This window comes from Cynocephalus volans, chromosome 9, assembly GCF_027409185.1.
Source record: "Cynocephalus volans isolate mCynVol1 chromosome 9, mCynVol1.pri, whole genome shotgun sequence".
Lineage (NCBI taxonomy): Eukaryota > Metazoa > Chordata > Mammalia > Dermoptera > Cynocephalidae > Cynocephalus > Cynocephalus volans.
The window spans coordinates 56,915,428-56,937,686 of record NC_084468.1 but is presented as its reverse complement, the minus strand read 5'-3'; positions in this window follow the sequence as shown (position 1 = coordinate 56,937,686).

The following is a 22,259-nucleotide window of genomic DNA, read 5'->3' as shown; positions in this document are numbered from 1 at the left end:
TGCAGCGGGGTCCAAGCTGATACAAAAGGCAGTTAGTGTTACAAAAGCAAAACAAAAAGCAAAAATACAGGTACAAAACAAAATGCAGAAGTACAGGTGCAGGTTTAAGTTTTTCTGGGCTTGTCCATATCATTTCCCCCTTTGATGCTCTCTTCTAATCCTTTAAGTGAGCATTATGTTCAGGGTCTTTTTGCTGTCAATAGGGGTATGTGGTAGTGGTGACAATCAGGGGCACATGGGGCATCACTGGGGGAAGCCAGGGCATGGGTCAGGAGTCATACTGGGGCCCATCATTGAGTGGTCCCAAATGAAGCCTATCTGGGGACTTTCTAGCTAAGACCCACAAGGGAAAGAGATAATGTGGTACATACAGCAGAAAATTAAAACAAAGGCAAGGATTGCCAATCCCAAAAAACACAGTCCAACAAATTCTGCAGGGGCGCACCCCTCACTGGAGATCCTCAAGCTTCAGCCATGCATTGACTGGTCAGCTTCTGGAGTGACCAGGGCAGGGCTGTTGTTTGTTCACCTCTGGAGTCGGACCTTGAACGGGTTTGTGGGGTCAGTCTTTATGGTCCAGGGCATTATGTCATCTGGTGTGGCTGCCTTTTTGACCCATGTGTGGTGGATCCAGGGCACGAGACCTGCAACTTTAATAGCTGTGGGAGAGGTTAGAACAACCATGTGGAGGCCTGTCCAGACAGGCTGGAGAGGCCTCTTTTTCCAATCTTTTACCCAGACCATATCCCCAGGCTGATGGGGGGTGTGTTCAGTTCCCTAAAGGGATAGGGGCCTGCTCTAGTACTTCCCTTGTGATCTGACAGAGATTTTTCTAGAGCTTGCAATTGTTGGGATAACCCTTGTTCTCCTAGGTGTTGGGGGTTTCCCTTTAGTTTGGCTACAATTGGGGGTGGCCTCCCATATATGATTTCATAGGGGGAATACCCCAAAGGCCCTGGCATGCATTGGACCTGTAGTAAGGCTAAGGGTAGCATGACTACCCAAGACAGCTTTGTTTCCTGGCATAGCTTAGCTAGAGTGGTCTTGAGGGTCCAATTCATGTGCTGAAATTTCCCTGAGCTTTGTGACCTGTATGCCACATGGAGTTTCCACCTGATTCCTGGTATCTTGGCCAAAGTCTGAACAATTTTTGACATAAAGGCCGGCTTGTTGTCAGATCCTATATTTAGTGGCACCCATGCCTTGGTATGACTTCCTTTAGGAGGACCCTGGCTACTTCCTGTGCTTGTTTGATACAGGTTGGCAGAATCTCAACCCATCCGGAGAAGAAGAAGATTAAAACTAGAAGGTACTTATAGGCTCTGCATCATTTTATTCCAGTGAAGTCTACTACTAAGTCCTCGAATGGTGCAGTCCTGGTTGTTTGTACGCCCAGAGGCAGCTTGGGTTTTGGTCCAGCGTTGTTCTGGGCACATGTTGGACATTGGTAACTGATCTGGGCACACAGCAAAGGGAGTCTGGTTATAAAGTAGTATTGGCTCAGTGCAGCTTCAAAAGTTGTTTTTCCCCAATGGGTCTCTTCCCAATAAGGGAACTGGGCAGTCCAGCATGTCACCGGCTTTTAGCCCACAGAGGAGAGCCTCTCGGTATCGTTGGAGTTTGTTTCTTCCTTCTTCATCATTGAAGTCCCATGCCTGGGTGTCAGGGGCTGCATTTCTGGCCCATATCTCAGGGTCTAGGGTACTTGTTCTTGGAGCCATGGTCGTGACTCCATCAGGATGTGTCATTGCTCCTCGGTGCTGCAAAGTGTTGGAATAGAAGAGAGGGTGCCCCGGCTGGATGCTGCCATTGGGGTTGATCTGTTGTGGGCCTCTGGTCTCCCGAAGGGGCATCTGAAGGGCTGGAGGCTGCTGTGTGGAGCAGAGGCATCTTCCCACCAGCTCAGGACTCTAATTGAGGAAGAGGGAGTAAGCAGCATTCATGAGGGTGATGGGACTGATGCCAGGGGACTGTCTGGCAGTGGTTGGTGTTGGTGAGTGGTAGGGCCAGGTAGTGCAGTAGGGGCATATGGCGAAGGCAGTTGCTTGTCATCTGTGGCCCCTTGGAAGATATGCTTTGGGTCTCTCATGTGCCCTTGGTCTCAGAGCAAGCAACCTGCTAAGACCCTACCCTGTCCCTTGTTTATGCAGAATTTGACCCATGGGGGCATGGTTTGGGCAATTTGCAGCTAGGAATCAATGTAAGGGAATTGATCTGGGTGGCCAGAGTCCCCTGTCACTACCCCACGTACAGCCTTGATGGTCAGGAGGGAGAGAGTTCCCTCTGACAGCCATCCCAAGTTCTCAAAGGGTTTGGAGCGTCCTGGGAGTCATCTTGATCCCATAGATGCCTGAGTACCCTTCTTGAAGTTTTTGAGGAAGGGGATCAGAGGAACAGATTGTGGGGAAGTTGGGGACGGGGCGGGGGGGCAGTCAGTCTAGAGGCAGAAAGGGTCAAGTTGCTTCTGGGAGGATGCAAAGAAGTCTCTGCAATTGGGTGCTAAGGTACACTTCACCCAGGGCCTCGAAAAAGTGCCTACTGTGTCACCTGGACAGCAAGAGGTCCCCACCACTGGCCTCCCATGTCGCCCTACCTGAAGCAGTTATGCGTACAAACAAGGGTGGGGTGCCCCTCCTCAGAGAGGAAGAGCCATTCAATGTCTGCCTGGCTGTGTCCTTTGCAGGACTGTCAGGTCCATCTTGGCTAAAGTGTACTCATATAAATCCCGGGTCTGGTTGCAGTCCTCAGGGACTGGAATCACCATTGGGCCATGTGACATGACCACGGAACTGCAGGTTAGGACCCACTCAGGTGCTGCAGCATAGTTGCCTTGGCACCACAAAGATTCGTTCACTCACACAGACACTCAGAGTTTAAAACATTCCTCCCCTCTTTGGGCAGTCCTGACTGGACTGGTGGTCTCCTGCAAGATGACCATGGGAGGTGATCAAGCTCCCCTTCTGCCTGGAGGCAGGCCTGAACTGAACTGGTTCGGAGTCCCGGGACTTTACCTGATCCTGATGTTCTTGGGTGTGAATTAGTTCATCCCTGCACTGAGTCCGTCCAAGGCTGGTCACCCCAGAGTCGTTGGAGTCCCAGTGAAGAAGGACCTGAGAAAGTGTTCGGGCGGCACCACCCCATTCGAAGGCCAAGGCTCCTCTGCTACAAGGGTGGCCCCCTCTCGGGCTAGTGGCTCAAGGGGCCAGTCTGGTTGGCTTCCAGTCATGGAACCAGAAATGTTACAGGACAGACTGCAGAGAAACCAAGCGTCACTCGCAGGGTTGGAGAACTGAAGGATTTATTACACCGGTGGGCCCAGAGGAGTGCACACTCCAGAGTCTGAGCCACAACTCCAGGCTTGCAAAGGGTTATGTAGGTTACATTCTTGCAGGGTTTTAGGTTTCATTTTCTCGGAATACACGTGTCGGGGTCTAAGCTGATACAAAAGGTGGTTAGTGTTACAAAAGCAAAACAAAAAGCAAAAATACAGGCACAAAACAAAAAAGCAGAAGTACAGGTGCCGGTTTAAGTTTTTCTGCGTTTGTCCATAACAGAAGGAGAAGGTTTTTAAAAAAATAAGAGAATTTAAAATTTCTCGTAGTGAATAAGCAAATGGAACCACAGGCATCCTCATTTTATTTTATCATGAATTATTGCCTGTCTTGTATAAATAGCTCTTATTTTTTAAGTTTCTTCTAAAAATGTAACTACAGTGCTTAAATATTACCATGAATAGGCTCTTAATAGCTTAGGTTCTTCTTTCTCAGGGTATAACTATATGACCATTAAATTAATTTTAATATAACATATTTATTGGAGTTTGAGAAAGTCATTAAAATATCCCCTCACTCTTTACATAAGTTCTTAACAAATTTATAGATGAATGAGGAGACAGGTAAACGGAAAAAGAAAAGTCAGCTTTATTTTTTTAGAGATGTGGATGAACATGGCTTAAACCTGTAACAAAAATGTGCTTTTTAATACTGAACCACATAAATAAACAGATATATGCAGGGCAGTGAAGGCTTCCAAAGCAGTAGCAAAGGCTTTTCTGCTAAACTTTTTTTTTTTTTTAGCTTGGAGCACACTAAAAATAATCTCTCCATGGGCAGGCAGATTCTCAAGAGATAATAGGAAGAAAGCAGGTTGAGCTGGACATTCTGGGTTTGTCCTCAAACTTACCAAAGAGAAAATGTACTTCAAGAAAGTTACACAAATTGTTGTTCCTCTAAGCTGAAACATAAAGCCAGGGGAAAGGAGCTTCACTCCAATCATATTTATCTTATTCAACTTGCAATGTGAAGGAAGGGTAGTAAAACCTGTTGAATTCATATTTTACTGACCAGGCTGATTTAGATGGGCTTTGGCTCCTGGTCCCTGCCTTCAAAATATGAGCATCCTCAGGTCTGGTCATCTAAGCAAAAACAGACTCACTAATCTAACTATTCCATTTAATAATAAATTTTCCCAGCAATTTCATTTGGAATTCTGCCCTAATTAGTCATAATTTGGTCACATAACTCATTTCCTCGACATCACTGGAGAATGATATTAGTAGCTTTATACGTTTAAATGACTCACCAAAATTTGACATTTTGAACATTATCTTACTGAGTTCTGAAGAGTTTCAATATCTAAGGAGTTAGAATTTTGTCTGAACAATTTTTGGCATGAAAGGTACTAAGAGGATCATCCAATACTTGCATTGAGCTGTGCATTGATTTTACTGAGAACCCATGCTTTTCTCAGGAGCTTTGCTTTCTGAGTTTCCTTTCATCTCTCTCTGTCTCTGTCTGTCTGTTTCTCTCTCTCTCTCTCAATGTTCTAGATTCTAGATGTGTAGATATTATAATTTATATCCTTTAGGATATTTATTTTTTTTTGGACGAAGGGGTAATAATGATACTAAATAGCCTATAAACCTTATCTTTTTTTCTTCCTTAAGAAAGGAAATGGAAAAAAATAAATAAATTTAAAAAGTTGATCTCCTACTTCTAGTGATTTTTCAAGTCAATGTGGATGAAGTGAGAGGGAAAGTATAGCACTGAGTATAAGTTCTGTATAAAATCTACTGATTGCCTGTTCTTTCTATCCCCACATGTGCTGTGGCATTTTATATCTTCTACGCTTGCCTTTTCTCTGCATTTTTTTGTTAGCAACTCACTGGGGAAATGCCACTGTGAAAATAATTACCAATATAACACAGAATCCTTAAAAATTGTTTAGGTGAGAGACATAGCAAGCACATTAGGGTGGGGGGAATAAAGGAGGTATAAAAGGCATAAGTTGGATAATTTTTTCACAGGAAAGAGACATAATGGGATTGGTTTTCTTGCCTGCTAGGCTCATCATTGGGAAATAGGCTGAAAATTTCCCATCTCCAGATTTTGACAAATGAGATGTCTTCCTTTTTATAGTATAGATGTTAACTTTTTTCTTTTTTTCTCTTTTCAGCATTCTGCTTTTCTTTCCTTTTTCTTTCAAGATTCTATACATAATTATAAAAGCAATGGATATTAAACTGTCTGTGGAGGCTGAGATTCAGCACGGTCTTAAGACAGATGGAGTTTATCACAGTACTCTCATTTTCTTAGAAAGTCTTTGCCCTATTAGTCCACAGATTCTAAGTCCAATTTATGAGAATGTTGCTATGTGCGATTTATTGTATTCTGCAACACATTAAATAATATTTCTTAATGTCACTGATAAATTGCTTAAATATCTTTGCACATTACATTGTCTCACTATGGAGCCACCCACTTATAAATAGCAGTTCAAATTTATATGTAGTTGCATAGAAAGTGAATAATGCAGCATCTCAATTTATAGTCTTAACTAGAGTCTGATTTTCCCTTTTCTAAGAGTCCATTACTCAAACTCATTGCCTAGTAGTATTTTCTTTTTCTTCTTTATGGTCTTTTCTCCCCTTAAAGAGATCATTTATAGTGACATAGAAACACTTACCACTAGCTTTTAATCTTTAGAACTAGAACGTATGCATTTGAGTTTCCGGTGAAACTTAAATCTTTACATCAAATAAAGTGAATTCTTCTTTTAAAATTCATGTGATCTTACTTTTAATAATTACCATTTTAAGAGGGTTGCAGCAATTGAAAATAAAGTATAGCTTAATTCTATTTATTACTCCTACTCTTAAATATCGTCTACCTTCTTCTGATATGTTTTTTATAAGAACAAAAGTAAGAGAAAATTTGGATTGCCACCACAAAAGCCTCTTTAATTTTAAAAGATAAACAGAAAAAAAAAAAAAAAGAAAATATTTCAGGAAAAACTTTGATTCACCCAACTCAGATACAATTAACTATTGGTATCATGTGAAGAAAGAACTTCTTCTGGGAAACATTTATATCTAATTTTATTTGAAAATTAAAGTACTTATTTTATTTTTAATAATTTTCTAGCTAGGAAATAATTTTTTCAGGTTTTAGGAGACATTATGAAATTTTAAAGACTTATGGTAGCGTATTTTCTCTATCTCTCCTTTGTTTGCTGTTAGGATTTCTGTGTGATGGTATTTGTAAGGGGAAGTTCTATTCATTATTTTCTAAAATAGAGGGAGACAATAGAAAACAAACAGTAACCAACTTATACTAGGGAACAGGAACTTTTCCCTGATTTTTTAATGACACTCGCTATGCCTGTAAGAAAGCTGTTTACTTCTTGTGCATTTGAAAAGCAAAATGATTTGGTTCAAGAAATAACTCATATTGTTTTTCTCATTCTATGAAAGAGAAAATGCAGATTTCACAAATTGCTCATCCCTTTCTTAAGTCAAATATCTATGAAAGTCAAGTTGTAAGGTATTAAAAGCTGATCTTTAGTTTCATGACCTGTCTGAGGCACCTGGAAACTTTGGTTTTTAATGATAGTATCTTTTCATAAAAATATTACAATGAAATGAATTAGGTCAAAATTTCTCAATTGTTACTACCTGAACATGTAAAAAATAGCCGTTGATTTTGTAGGTAGTGCCTGATATTTACATTATGCTTTATTGAAAAAGAGTTCCAATAACTGCACATCAACTCTGTATTAATAAAAAGAAAGTAAAATGACAATTTAATAGCTCTGTGTCAATTCGGTCTAAGAACTCAAAGTGCCTAAGAGAGCCCTTTAAATTATTAATAAAAAATCTAGCATATAGTTGATAGATATGAACCAAATTCTGGAAGATAAAACAAGAAGAGGAAAAACGGAAGGCGGTTCTACTAGGTGAAAGTGGATCATTTGCCGCTCAACTGATTATACAAATTACATCACCACGTTTATTTGATGACTGTGTGGTTCTGAAACATCTATGTGGAGATCAGATTTCTAATCTTTGCCAAGTAAATCAGAATAGCTCTTTGATAGGGGAATTATATGCATTATCAAAACATTATTCTAATTTGGCCGTTTAAGACCTTTTAATGGAATAACAAGCTTGAAATATAATTTTTAATTCAATTTAAGATAGTTTACTCCTGAATCACTTCCAAAACCAAGGACATTATAGCCTTAATTTTCTAATTTATATTATCTGTTTGTTTTTATATCAGAAGCCTGATAGAAACTGATAGATGCTCTAATATCCATTGACATTTTTCTCTTTGTTCCACAGTTGGGATTCAAGCAGCTGTTCAAGTGCACACCACTGATTAGTATTCATTGTTATTAATTCTCTTGAAATAGCCTAGTAATAGAACATTGTTGTTGAGTGGAGAAGATTTCAGGGCATTGAAATTTATAAATAGCATGACTCTAATAATAAACAGCAAAACCAGTAAAAAATTCTACATCATCAAAGATTTATTTTTAAAAAAAGCAGTGTATAAATGTAAAAATTCCTCTGATTTGCAAATTAGTGATCTACATATGTTTTATTCTGTGACTTTTTTTATAATTCTGAATCTTTATATCATTTATTGTCTAGAGTACAAAGTCATGCTGTGTGTGCACATATTAATCAATTATTTGGTTGCAGGCATATTTTATTCACCCAAGTATTTTGTTAAGTTTTTTACCACAACAACCACATATTTTGTTTCTTTATATTCTTTTATTTCCTGGTATAATGCAGAGCACTTAAAAAGTGCTTGCTGACATATAGATTAACAACTACTTGCTAAACCACTATTAAAACAAAGATTAAATTGTTAAGTTGGCTGTGAGTAGACACATTGCCTCTTTGGATTTCTTCTTATATAATTATCTGACTGTTGTGGATACTTTGTAAGATCCCATTCATATAGACTTGGTAGCATGACCACTATTTTTTATTTATTTTATAATCAATTAATTATTATTATTATTATTTTGTAATTAATAAATTATTATTATTATTATTTACATTCTAATATGTTGTTGTGGAGCAGTTGGTGGAGGGGGGAGAGAGAGATAGGGTGGGAGGAGGGGGATGGAGAGGGAACATGGTCACAGCCTGAGGCACCACCCTCATTCTGGCAGGGGAGCTCAGAGGTCTTCTGGTGGTGGCTCAGTTGTCCCTAAACTGGGTGCAGATGTGGGGTGTGTGTGTGGCTAAGGCCCTTGTCCCACCACCACCCCAGCTCGGGAGTCAGGGCATTCCTGGTGGCAGCTCGGTGGTCATCGCAGTGCTGGATGCAGACTTCAGGGAAATGTGGCTGAGGCCCTCAGCTTCCTACCACCCTGGCTCGGGAGCCTGAGGCCCTTCTGGTAGGGGCTCAGTGGTCATCGCTGGGCTGGTTGTGGACCTCTGGAGGCATGGCTGAGGCCCTCGGCCCCCTCACCACCCTGGCTCGGGGTTCCAGGGTGCTTCTGGCTGCAGCTCGGTGGGAATGACCACTATTTTTTACTGTGTGCTATATTTGATGTGACAGACTATTTTATTCCCTTCAGCTCATCTTTATCATTTTGCACATTTAGTAATAATGTACACATCATATTTCCAGTTTACCTTGGTGGGGTGCCCTGGATATTTTCCATTTTCCCTTCCAGATCAGGTCTCTTCACTTCTCCATTCTGGACTCTAGCCCAAAGAACAGATCATATGATTCCTTTGACCTCCAGCTTATGACTGGGATCAACAGTATGTACTGGCAGGAGACCTTGAAGTTGGGGGTATTGTGAGGTCAGGGTTTATATATTTGCTTAACCCTGTTTCACTAGTTTGGTTTCATTTCTCCATTGAGAGACAGGGACAATTTTTCTCTCTGTTTTATGTGTACTCCTTCTTCTTCAACTTTTAGGCCTATAGTGACAACAGCTCCCCTGCTGCTACTGATCTTGGGGCACTGCACCATTCCTTGTTGTTTTTCTTAAACAACATTTATATCTGCTAAATTCTCTTTATTACGCTCCTTTCAAATTATCTAATTAGTCATCCCTTTCCTACCACTTAATGTTTCACATCTCATCTCCACCATGACGCAGATGCTTATTATTAGTGGACAGATATCTCTGGAAATGAGTTTCTTCAGCAGAGTCTTTTCAGTTCTGGTTAAAATGGAGTAATAGGGGCTGGATTAACTCTTTTGAATTAAGCCATTAAAAAACTGAAGAAAAAGAGGAAATAAAAGAAAAACAAAGAGAGGAAGGAAGAAAAAGAAAGGTTTGGAGACTTTGGACAACAGGAAACATAGGACAATAATCCCTGAGAAAAGGAATATAAACAATGTGGGTCCTAAAGTTTCTCTCCCTTAATGTCTGAGGAGAGTTTCCAGGTGGTAGCAAAGAAATGCAAACTCCAAATAGAGCTCATTAGTCTTCCTGAGCTGTGGAGACAGAGTTAAAAATTTAGGAAGGCCAAAGTGGCTAGAATTTGAAGAGCAAAGTAGTGGGAAGAAAGATCTACATAGAAGGTGAGTTCTGAAAATAAGAAGAGAGCTCCCCTCAAGTCTTGAAATGAATACTGATTGGAGCATGCCTATAAGAAAACGATTTGAGAGAGGAGATACAACTTTCCCAGAGAAAAGAACAAACAGAACAATTTTTATTCCTCACACAGGACTGGAAAATTTCTCACCAGCCACAGTGTAAACAATGCCATAATACATGGGACAAGGTAGAGTAGTTCTAAGGGCATTACATCAGTAGTGGGGAAAATTAGTTCTAGACAAAAGATTCCTCTGGTCCTGCCTAACAAAACTTAAAATCCAGTCTTAAAAGGCTCAAACTATTTCCAAGAAACTTAACTGAATCTCAGAATAAGGCTCCAGAATTAAAGGGCTACAAAAATCTGTCAAGATAAATTTCGTAATGCCTGGTATCCAATCAAAAATTATCAGGCTTATAATGAAGCTAAAGAACATGACCTACAATGAGGAAAAAATTTAATCAAAAGAAACAGACCCATAAATGACACAGATTATAGAAATAGTAGTCAAGGATATTAATATAGCTATTGTAACTATATTTTACATGTTCATGGATTTAGAAGAAAGCATGAGTATATTAAGGAAAGACATAGAATATATAAAAACAAATACTAGAATCAAACTTCTAGAGATTAAAAAAATCTATATCTGATAGGAAAATTACATGGATGGGATTAACAACAGATTAGATACTGCAGAAGGAAAGATCAGTGAACTTGAAGATAGAGAAATAGAATCCATTCAAAATAAAGCCTACAGAAAAAAACAGCTTAAAATAAAAAACAAATCATCATGAGCTGTAAAACAATTTCAAGTGACCTAATGTATGAAATTGGAATCCCAATGTGAAGAAGGCAGAAAAATATTTAAAGAAATAATGGCTGAACATTTTCCAAGTTTAAAGAAAACTATGAACCCAGAGGTACAAGAAATTCAACAGGTCTGAAGCAAAATACACTAACAATCAAGTTGATTAAAACCAGTGACACATAAAAAAAAATTAAAACAGCCATAGAACAAAAGGTACATGTACAGAGAAACAAAGATAAGCATAACAGCAGACTTTTTAAAGAAACAATGCAACTCAAATCACAGTGGAACAATAATTTTAATGCAAAGAAAGAAAACACAAAAACCAAAAAGCAACCTGTCAATCTGGGCTTTTTTGAAAAACAGTAGTCTAGTTTGTCAGGCAAATATTTGCCAGAGAGACTGAAGAACCTGTGGGGAAAAGAATCATGCTTAGGAAATTATGTGCTCAAGTGTCTGAAGGAGAGGAGACAATTTTGAAATCGGTACTGTGTTAGTCCCACAAACTTGGCTCTAACCCAGTACAAAAGGATTCTGATTCGGGTCCATACTAAGAATGCTATTTTTATACAAATTCTCATTAGACTAAGGGATACAAATGCTTTCCTTTGGAACTAATGCAAAGAATAACAGAAACAACAGAAATTCTCTTAGTCATAGAAAACAGCATAACTTAAATGCTATGGCAGCTAAAAAGATAACTAGGACCCTCTGCTCCTATAACAGCATATATTGGTAGCTGGTTTAGTACCCAGCAGTGACTGTAGTGTCATCCCTGGTCCACAGTGTTAGGTACATAGCAATGTCACTATTTCCATTGGTTTGTTACATGGTGACAATACGTTCAGACCAAGCAGCCTCATTTAATGTCAATGATAATGATGAATCGTATCAGCAAGGTCATGTTAAAGTGCCCTTTTGAGGCTTCTTGGGCATCAGGCCTCAGCAGCAGAAAGAAAATTAGAATAAGAGAGGAAAAATGTTTAACAGCTTGTGATAGATGTGGTAAATTTTTTGGAAAACATATATGATGATTGTTGGAGATTTCATCAGATTAATCAATGATAGGAGCAAGGCAGAGAACTTTAATTATGATCTTTAAAAGTTAATAATATTAAAATGAAATGCAGGCATGTTCCTCAAAAATCCAGTGTTCAAATCGTACTATCTTTGAAGCCTTGAGCAAATTTCTTAGCCTTCTTAGTTTATTTTTCCTCATTTATAAAATGGGATAATAAAATTACCTCATCAAGTAATTGTAAGGAATGAATGGTAATATACATGAAGCTCATAAAAATGTGCCCGGTATATAATTTTAAAAATCCATTAAATTTTAGCTATGTTTATGGTCTCAAGAAACAAGTTATCAAGGAGGATTTCATGGACATTATCAGCGTGGCATATCTAGAAAATAATGAGTCTCTGAACCTTTTGTATTATTTTGGGGGAATAATTTTGCCCAACTTATATTGTCTGGATTGTCACCTAACATCCCAAAATATAAAAATTTTCTCCATTGCTTCTTATTGAATAGGAAAAATCAATGATAGAGGGGCAAGTTTTTTATTGTTGTCTAGGTAATATCTTCAGTATTTTAATCAGAAGAACCCAAATCTGGATTGACTTGAAAATTAAGCCATTAATAATACAGATTACAAATTACTCACAATTGTCTGTAATACTTCTTTTTCCTCTTCAAAGTCTTTAAGAAACACTTTTCAAAATTTACTAGTAATAAATCCTTTAATTGATGATCAATAGCTTGATGCTTGGGAAAAAATGATATAAATATTGAACATAATACAGAGATGCACTGCATCTTGGAAATGGATCTCTAATTCATCATCCTATCTTTTTGATGGTTATTATAAATGCTTAAAATAATCTTGAGATATTGAGTTATTGAATACTGAGTTAATCATTGAATAGTTACTATATCAATAATCAATATGTGAGATACTTCTAAATAGTACTTTTGTAAGGTCTCTATACCTATTGTTTCTTTTTTCTGTTCTTAATTGCATGAACATTTGATTCTATCCAAATTTTACCAGGCTTTCAGGTGCAGTTCTGTCCTATCTTCTTTAAAAAGTCATCACTAAAGATAATGCCCTCTATGAAATTCTAGCACTTATTGTCTAATCTGTCATTTCAAAATAATCATATACAGTTGTGTGATGATCTTACTAGCATTTAATTTTCAGTATGCCTATGCTGACTCTGCACATGAATTAATCTCTGTAAGTGCAAATTTATTTTATTAGCATAGTATTCAATTTTCAAAGTTTTGAATTAATGATTAATATCTTTCTAATGATGGTTTCTTGAAACAAATTCCACTTTGATTTCATTTCACAAAAGACATCAAAATACATACTCCCTATTTTTATAGGATCCACAGGATATCTCAAAAATTTTAATAAATTCTGCTTTGATAAATTGTATTAAATATTATAAAGTGTATATATTCTCTCTTGTTATTCTGAGTGGCTAAAAATTTTAATGCACTATACTTCTCTATGACCAGTTTTAAACCTGCATGTGATAACATGCCAGTCTTTTAGGGGTAATTGCCTGCCCTTTGGAAAGTACTTGATCAGATCTCTAAATTTCTCATTAAAGCTTTTTTTCACAAAAAGAGAGAATTTCACCTTGAACTCTTTGAGGATTTTTATATAGCATGTCTTTTGCAAGTATATTACTCAGAGAGAATATATATGACATGGAATGTTATCTTTAGCAGTGACTCCCAAAACTTTTAATCCATAACATACAAAACAAAGTTTTTCCATATGAGAGAGACACTATAGTTTGTGGTATAGATACGATGGACTCTTGTTTACAAGCATTTCAGAGCACAAGCTCTTACTCTACCTTGGCTCTTTCACTTAAGAAATAATATCAATTCAGCGAGTTAGATGGATGCTTTAGAAGGATAACTTGGGATTATTTTATTTATTAAAAAGGTTAATAATTTTCAAATTTCAATATCTGAACTCTTCTTGGTAATACATTAGTGCTGCGTATCTCACAACTAAACATGACACATGATGCTAGCAGAATCATTGAGAATCCCTGCCCTAGGCTACCATCTAGGTAAATGTGACAGGGACTGTGCTACAGAAGAGTTTAGGAGATAAAATATCAAAGACAGACTACCACACTATAATTATGAATCCAGTCCACATCTGAGCTAAAACTGATAACAGATATCACGAGTTTCCAAACTCCATCCCCTTGGCACTCACTGCCTTGTTAATGCAAAACCTTTAGATTTTACTCTAAAAGCTTTTTATGGCGGTAGAGACAGAGACAGGGCAAACTGGAGGTGCCAGGGAGTTAACCACCAAGACCCCACTCACCAGCAGTCCAAAAGTGACAAATGGAAACTGGGGCATAAATACCCCATCTCTCTCTCTTTTTCCATTCCAGGGCTGCTGTTCTTACCATTGCTAATATTTTGGCCACTGACAATAAAGTAGCAGCTGCTTCCGTACTGCCATAATAAGCAGAGACATAGCTCAACTCCAAGGAGTACCTTTCACACTGACTACATTTATTCTGCACAGTTGGGAACTCTTGCAGTTGAGAAATCCTGCAATGCAGAACAAGCAGTCTCTATTCTAGGTGCATGGGCTGAGTGGCACACTGTCAGAGTTGTGGCCGTTTCCAGTTAATAATTCCAAAGGCTAGCAAGAATTGAGTATTTTCCATCTGCCAAATACTGTGATTCTGCACTATTTACAGTCTTCAAATCAATTCTGTGAAGTGCTATTTTATTCCCATTCGATAGATGAAGAAATTGAAGCATGTACCTCGAGCTTAATATCTCAGTCCCTATGTTCCTTAGATTTAGAATGAGATAGATATGGTTTAAATCCTATATTTGCCACTTAACCAGCCATGTGGCCAAAGGCAAGTTTCATAATTGCTCTAACCTTCAGTTGCCATTCTGAAGCATGGATCTAACAGTAGCTGCCCTGAATGGCTTAAGAAAGCTTGGTGAGGAAAAATGAGCAAATCATAACTATTTGACGTATTGTATAGACAATAAAGAGCACATAAAATAAATTGTAATTTTGTATTTATTATTCACATTTGTTTAGTTAAAGGAACATAGCCTTATTTCTTCCTCACTCAGAATCTCCAATGATAGAAAAAAAATTTCAATGTATTCTACTCAACAGCAGATTCAGGTGGTGACATGGTTTGAAATGATCAGGAAATCCACCTGTTTCTTGTCTTTCCTCTACCTCTTCCACACATGCTATACCAGTCATAATGATTTCTTTAAAGGACCAAAACTAAAATATTAAATCTGAAGGTATCCAGGTATTTAAAAGTCCCCAAATTTATAAAACAGCCAAACCATTTGCTTTCATTTAAATCAGTTCCCTATATCTGAGAAGTATGTTGGGAAAGGCAATTTTGACTATCAGGAGAAAAAAACTGGTGAATTTTTTTTTTTTGATATTTTAGAATTTTGGGGTTTTTAAATGTAACAATATTTAAGAATGTTTCTGGAAAACTAACTCATAAAGTTTCATTTTCCTGAACAGATATTCACTGGAGACATTTTCATATAAACGCATGTGAGATGGGTCTCTGAGGAGCAGTCTATGGAGGTTCATTCCATCTTAAGTTAACTGAGGGAGGTGACTGTGTGTGATGGTTAATTTAATGTATTAATTTGGTTAGACCATGGTACCCAGATATTTGGCCAAACACCAGTCTAGATGTTGCTGTAAAGGTATTTTAAAAATGAGTATACTTTGTGTAAAGCAGACTACCCTCCATAATTTGAGTGAGCCTCATCCTATCCATTGAATATTTTACAGGGAAGAAAGAAGTCTGCCTGCCTCCAGATGGCCTTCAGAACTGAGCTGCAACATCAGTTCTTTCCCGGGTCTCCAGCCTGCCACCTACTCTGCAGATTTGGGACTTGCCAGCTTTCACAATTGCAGGATCCAGTTCCTTAAAACACACACGTGCACACACACACACACTCCCTCTCTCTCTCTCTCTTTCACACTCACTCTATTAGTTCTGTTTCCCTGGAGAATACAGACTGATATATACAGTGTCTTTTCCACTCTCTATGGCTCACCAACAGCCTACGATGAGTGCTCAGTAAGTAAAGATGATAGACAGCAAGTGCTTTAAAGGTGGCCCATGGAAACAAAATCTTTCTCACAGAAAATATACAGGAAGCCCCTTTCTTCAGAAATTTTTATCCAGATGCAGGAGAAACCCTCCATCTTTCTGACCTTTTCTTTGTTACCTACTTTATGCTTTTTTTTTTTTGTCAAGATAACTTTTTTTCAACACTGAGCTTGATTTTACGGCTTTCTCATGAAATTAAGCATAGCCATTTCCAACCTTTGCCCTCCCCTCTTTCTGCTCTTTTTCCTGCTCTCTAGCCCCAAAGGGCAACTGATCTATTCCTGGCTGCACCTTCTGAAATCTATGAACTGTGAAATTACATAATTAATAGATAGTTGAATAAGTAAGTAGTAGAGTGCCAGAAAGTCCACATTATATTATCTTCTGTACCCCATCCCCAGCTTTCCCCTTGGACAAACACAGTTATGGCAGCAGATACAAAGGCAATTAGGTTTAAAAACTCTGGCACAGAGGAAGTCCCCATACAATTGCTTGGAATAAGGAATGGTGTGTATTAAAAAGCTTTGTGCGTATTCACCGCCATCTGCTCCTATCAGGACTGTCAGTTCTGCATCAGTCCTTGTCTCTCCCTCTCTGCTCCTACACACTGTGGGGGTGTCCTGTGTTATCCTTGGAACAGCCATCATCTGGCAGCTATTTTAACATATGTGCAGGCAGTAATGCTGCTTTAAGCAACTTAAAGCTCACTAAAGAACTTAGAAGCCCACTAAATAAGAAAGAATACTTTATTTTTATATGGGGAATATTTGCAATAAAGTAAGCCTTTCTGTGTTTTCCTAAAACAAAGATACTTATTCTGTCCAGTCTCAATGTCTACACCTTCTTTTACCTATTTGTTTGGGTCACTGATGCCTAGGACATATAAATAAATTTCAACTGGGTTCATTTTTCACAGCCATTCTCATTTAAAACTAATACTTTGATTTTTAAAGATAAAGGTCTTACACATTTGTCTCATAGATTACCTGGAGCTTAAAATAATTCCAAGTAATATACGTGTAGCCCAAATAGAAAGAGGTATTGTGTTCAGCAGTTTCCTGAAAGACGACAGATGGATAAGAAAAGACAGTGTGAGAAGTATGGGTCCCTGCCATATTTTGTGAAATTTTCATATTTGAAGATTGCGTAAGAGCTAATTCTGGGGTCGTGCTTGGAATGAAGAATAAAGACCTGAACATCCACCTCACTCTGTCTTTGGAAGAGCAAATGACGCTCTGAAGCATATGCTTGAAAACCGTATTACTGCACGCAGCAAAAATGAGGAGGCTCAGCGATTTGGATGGAGCTGACTGAGATGAGAAAAACCGTGAGGCTGCTCCACACATCGTTCCAAGAACAGAAGGCTGATGGATATGCTCTCCATCCACATTTTGCTGAAGCCTAATAAGAGAGATTTGGTTGTTTTGTAAGGTGTCAGAGTAAACTGTGATCCCCTAACGTAAAAGCTTCCTAACATATGTTATCATTGGTCAGAAATAGTCTGAACAAAGAAAGGCCTTTTTACAGATTCCTTATTAATTTATGTTTAAATTTCCTTTTTGTTTTTTTTTAGTATTTCTTTTCATGAGCAACATAAGCTAGAAAAATTTTCTTAATGTGCTGAGGAAAATCATTTCTGGAAAGAAAAAGCTCAATTTTATTTCTATCAACCTTTATTTAATTTTCTCTATTAAAAGAATATGCAAATAGAAAAAAAATAGAACATTTTATTCTATTGATTCTCCCATTGTTGATAATGAGGTGGTGAGGTTATGGTGAGTCCTATCACTTCCTTTATTGCTGCTGAGTACAACTTAAGTTCAAGGAATGAGATGTTTAGGTTAAATTTTTTTAAAAAAAATTCTTTGAGACTTTGGCTTATATGAAAAGTACATATACACAGGTAAGTGTATGTGATTCTTCTGAGAAAAACAGGTGTGAGATACAGATATGAAATAAATTTATGCCATTTGAAGAATGAATTTCTGCTGGTGGGAGAATAACCAACCATATCGTCCTTTTAGGGTAGGAGATTCAATTACATTTAGAAAGGAAGAGCAAAGACCAGTGGAAAGGAACCATATGAAGGCATAAGAATGGGAATAACAGAAAGAAGAGGGTGCCAGAGAATTCTGAGGTAATGGGACTTAAGAAACAAATAGAGAGACTAGTTCTGTCAATGATAACAGAAGGTTCCTGAAGACACAGAGGAGTATTTAGAGAAAGAAATGTGAAAGTCAAAGGAGCTCATACAGAATAGATGCAATGCTCTCCGAAAGGAAAAGGGTAAACTGGAGAAGAAGGGAAAAAGAAGGAAGGAAACTTAGAGAAATAGATAGTTCCTGTCAGATGCATGAGAGAAGTCAGTGGGAAGAAAATGCAATAATTTCTAAGAATTCTGAGGATCTAGCTGAAACAAAAGGAAAAAACTAGCAGTTATTAGTATCTCATTCTGTGAGGGGACTTCAATGCTTTGCCGATTGCTCAGAGGTGCCAGGACTTACTCATGGTTGAGGACTGGCACTAAAACAACTCTGAAAAATTTCACGAATGAGCAGATAATTGGCTGGGGCTCAAGGCTACATAATGGAGCAAATGAAGCTTCTAACTGAGGGTATGTTGAAAAGCCAAGGAGCTAGAGTCACGATGAGGCTAGAGGAAGAGGTCAAAACGGGAACACATGAGCAGGGAACCAGGAAACGACAGGTGGCTGCACTCAGACAGGGAGATTTCTGAGTCTGAAATCTTGGGGTTGAATCATTTCTCTGTGGACAATATAATCCAAGTAGTGATCCTTCTTGTTGAGAGTAAATGTAGAGGGAAACATTAGATTTAAGAAAGGTCAAAGAACTCTGACTTTACTTTGACTTTTTAAAAAAAAAAACTAAGTATCTTTTTGTCAAATGAGTTGAACAAATTTTTTAAAAAGAGCTAAAAGTCAAAGAAACAGCTAATTTAGTATGATTAAGAGTTTTAGAATCTCTGGTAAAGGATAGTTTTCTAAATTAAGCTTAACATGTAAAATGTTACAACTCCAAATATGTATATCCAAGTGTATTCACAGCTACCATCCATCAAGTTAACTTGTTATTACAGCCATGGATCTGCAGTCTCTAAGGTCTATAGGCATACTGTGTGCTGTCCTGTTAAGGTAGACAGCAGAGCAATAGACAATAGGAAAGCACATAGGATGCATTTTCTCATTTAATTCTTGGGTTGTACATTCTGCAATATGTAAGTTCCAGTAATGCAGACAATTCTAATTTCTTGTAAATTTTGCCAGAAAATTGTTTCTTTTTCTATCACCTGTAACTGCACAGGAAGAAATCTCACATTTTGGATCACATCCCAGTTTTTCTGCCTCTTCTCCCACCTTGTTCCCATACACTTTGTCTTCATTTATATTGTTTACAGTTGAGACTATCTCATTAAATAGTCCACAGAAATCTGGATGAGTGGACCTTGATTTATAATTAATTTGGGGGGGTTATTAATATTTTTTCTTATTTTCTTGGCAATTCATAAGAAAATGACTCCCAGAAGGGCAGTATAAGAATTCTTCAGTACATTAGCTTTGAACTTGTGATATTTTTGATTGTATGTACATATGGATGTTAATCCCAATTAGTGGGAAATAGCCTACTGTTTTCAGTGTTTTTTTTCTGGCCAAGGCATATTGAAGATAGAGATAGTATATTTAGCACTTTTATGACCTTGCTAACATTTGATTTCAGCGGACCGTATCAAGAGCTCACTTTTGTTTAGCTTCCTCTCCAGTTATTTGATCAGTTCAGCATGATTACCTTATTCACAATGATGTAGTCTCATCCTGGGGGACCGCCTTCCTCCATTTGCAGACCTGAAAAAACAATGTGGAAGGAAGTACCAGGAAGAAAGGTGGCTCAAAATAATACCAAATAAAAGGAGATTTTACTAAAGTGAGGCCTAGATAATAAGTAGTTTGTAGTGAAGTGTAGCTCCATCCGTGGAAGCTGATAACCACAAAGTAATCAGACCCCAGGTGGGTGTCATCACTCTCTTCCCCATACGAGAAGGGGCGAGTTGGGACAATGATGCCAGAACTTAGTGGAGATGCGCAGGGCAAACATGAAAGATACAAAGCAACCTGGAATAAAACAAACAAATGAACAATTATTCTCAAAAAGAAAAAAACAGTTATTTCTTTTTTAAAAAAAGAAAAAAAAACATTTCTTTTTTTACAAAAGAAAAACACTTCTTTTTTTAAAAAAGAAAAACACATTTTTTTAAAAAAAATAAAAACATTTCTTTTTTTAAAAAAAGAAAAACAAGAATACGTTGAATAAAGAGATTTTCTAATTTCTCCTGTTTCACACCTCAGTTATCCTTAATTTTCACTTGTATCTTTTTATTTCTTTTTTCTTTTTGTGTATTCCTGAAATATTAATATATTTTGGTGCAGCTAAGAGAAATGAAACGGAGTTTTTAGAAGGCTAACCAATGGAAGGTTATTAGCATGAGCCCCAGATGATTTGTATGCCCGGGTTAGGATGCAGATTCTGATTCAGTAGGTATGGGCTTGTGCCCAAGGCTGAGCTTTCTAATGACTTTCCAGGTGAAGCTGAAACTGCTAACATTGCTAAGCAGATATTAGTTCCACGCTTTCTTTGCTGCTTTTATTTACTAACATCCTAAGTTACCAAATAAACTAAAAAAACTAAGAATATTCCTGGATCACCTGCATTTATATCTGAATACGTAGAGAGTTTTCTAAAAGAATGTTTAATTTGTAAGTTTGTAAATGTCCTTCAGTCTGGCAGTGGCATGGCTTTTATTCTCTGGAATGTGGTATTTTGAGTACATGTTAATTGTGATAGGCAACATAATAGCAGAATAAATGCTGACATGCTGTCAGGATGCTTGTATTATATTTTATACTCTGCATCCAACTGATTATGTTAGACTAACAATCTCTCAGTAGCCTTTCAACTTGGTGATTAAAAGCCAGTGTGCACAAGGTAGACTATTTAGCCTCAGATCTTGTTCCACAATATTTACTGGGCTTTGAATAATAAATACAGATCTTGCATGTCTATCCTCTGAGGTTGCCTTCTCCAGTGGTAAGATGCCTTCTTTCAGGTTGCTTTAAAGCCCAAAGATTTTTAATTCTTCTTAAAACTACCTTCTTCTATCTTACAATTCAGATCTATTATAACAAGAGAGACCACGCCCACAGGCCCCCAATAATGAATTATTTCCTTTGCCTGGATTTTTGTTATGCAACCTAGCTAGTTTGTTGTGCTACTTGGAGGCTCACAAGATAAATTGCCTCCCTATGGCTGTGTCATTTTCTTCAATTACACAAACAGCAGCCAGAAAATCTGGAGGAGATGAAAACTACAAGAATTCTGGGAGATACTAATGATCAGCACTTGCATTATTAGTCTCTGGAGGTTCTTTAAGCTCAGAGTCCCTTATGGCATTGTCAGAATAGCAAAGTGACTCAGAAACAGTCAGAAGTCAGGAATCATTTAGCTGCCCAGGATAAAGCACTCCCTGTAAATGGGGCTGTCCGCCTCCAGAGTCCTGTGATCTGCTGAGGAATCAACAGACAGTGTACAAGCACAATGGGTTTAAATAGATCTAATCAGTCTGGAGGGCTGATAGCTATGAAAAACCTTGCTACCTTGGGAAGGAAGCCTATCTTTCTCTAATAAAACAGAATGTAGTTACTGTACCACTCGTTTCCTAAAGCACTCTCTTTTGTATTATTAATTTTTTGTAAGTACAAGTTTGGGAAAGTCTTTAGAGACTCTGAGCTTATCAACCCTATTCATCTTCTGACTGAATAAATTTCTTTATCCAAATAATGCTCTTGGAACACTCTTTTGTTTGTGATACTCCAAGGAGAGAGCTTTCTAGCTCTTTGCCTATTCTGCTCCATTAAGAGGAAAGCTTATACTGCTATGATTGTCAAAAGAAAGAAAAAGTTCCTAAGATATGATGAACCGAAGCATTGAGGAAAAGTAAAAATTTGCCAGTAAAACCTTCCGTATTATATATAGTGCAGGCACTTTCTCAGCTTGCTCTATCAGTAAGTTCTTGTAGTCACACAATTCACTTCTAGAGAAGAGTGGATGTTTAATGACAATACATAGGTAAAAAGCAGAATAATCCACATACCAGAAAGGTTTTTGCAGGAAACCCTGCAGAAAAAGACCAGAAAGTGAGAGGTAGAAGTTGATGTAGCACTCATGACATGAAGGATGTGCAGTACAGCATATGGGAAAGGCAGGGGCTTTGGAACTGGATATATCAGCCTTAAAATACAGATTTGCTTTGTGGCCCAGGATACAGTCTTTTCTATTTCTATCTTCCATTTTTCCATTTGTAGAATAAAGACAATAGTACCTTCTGCTCAGGGTCATTGGAAGAATCAGCTTGCTGTGAGTT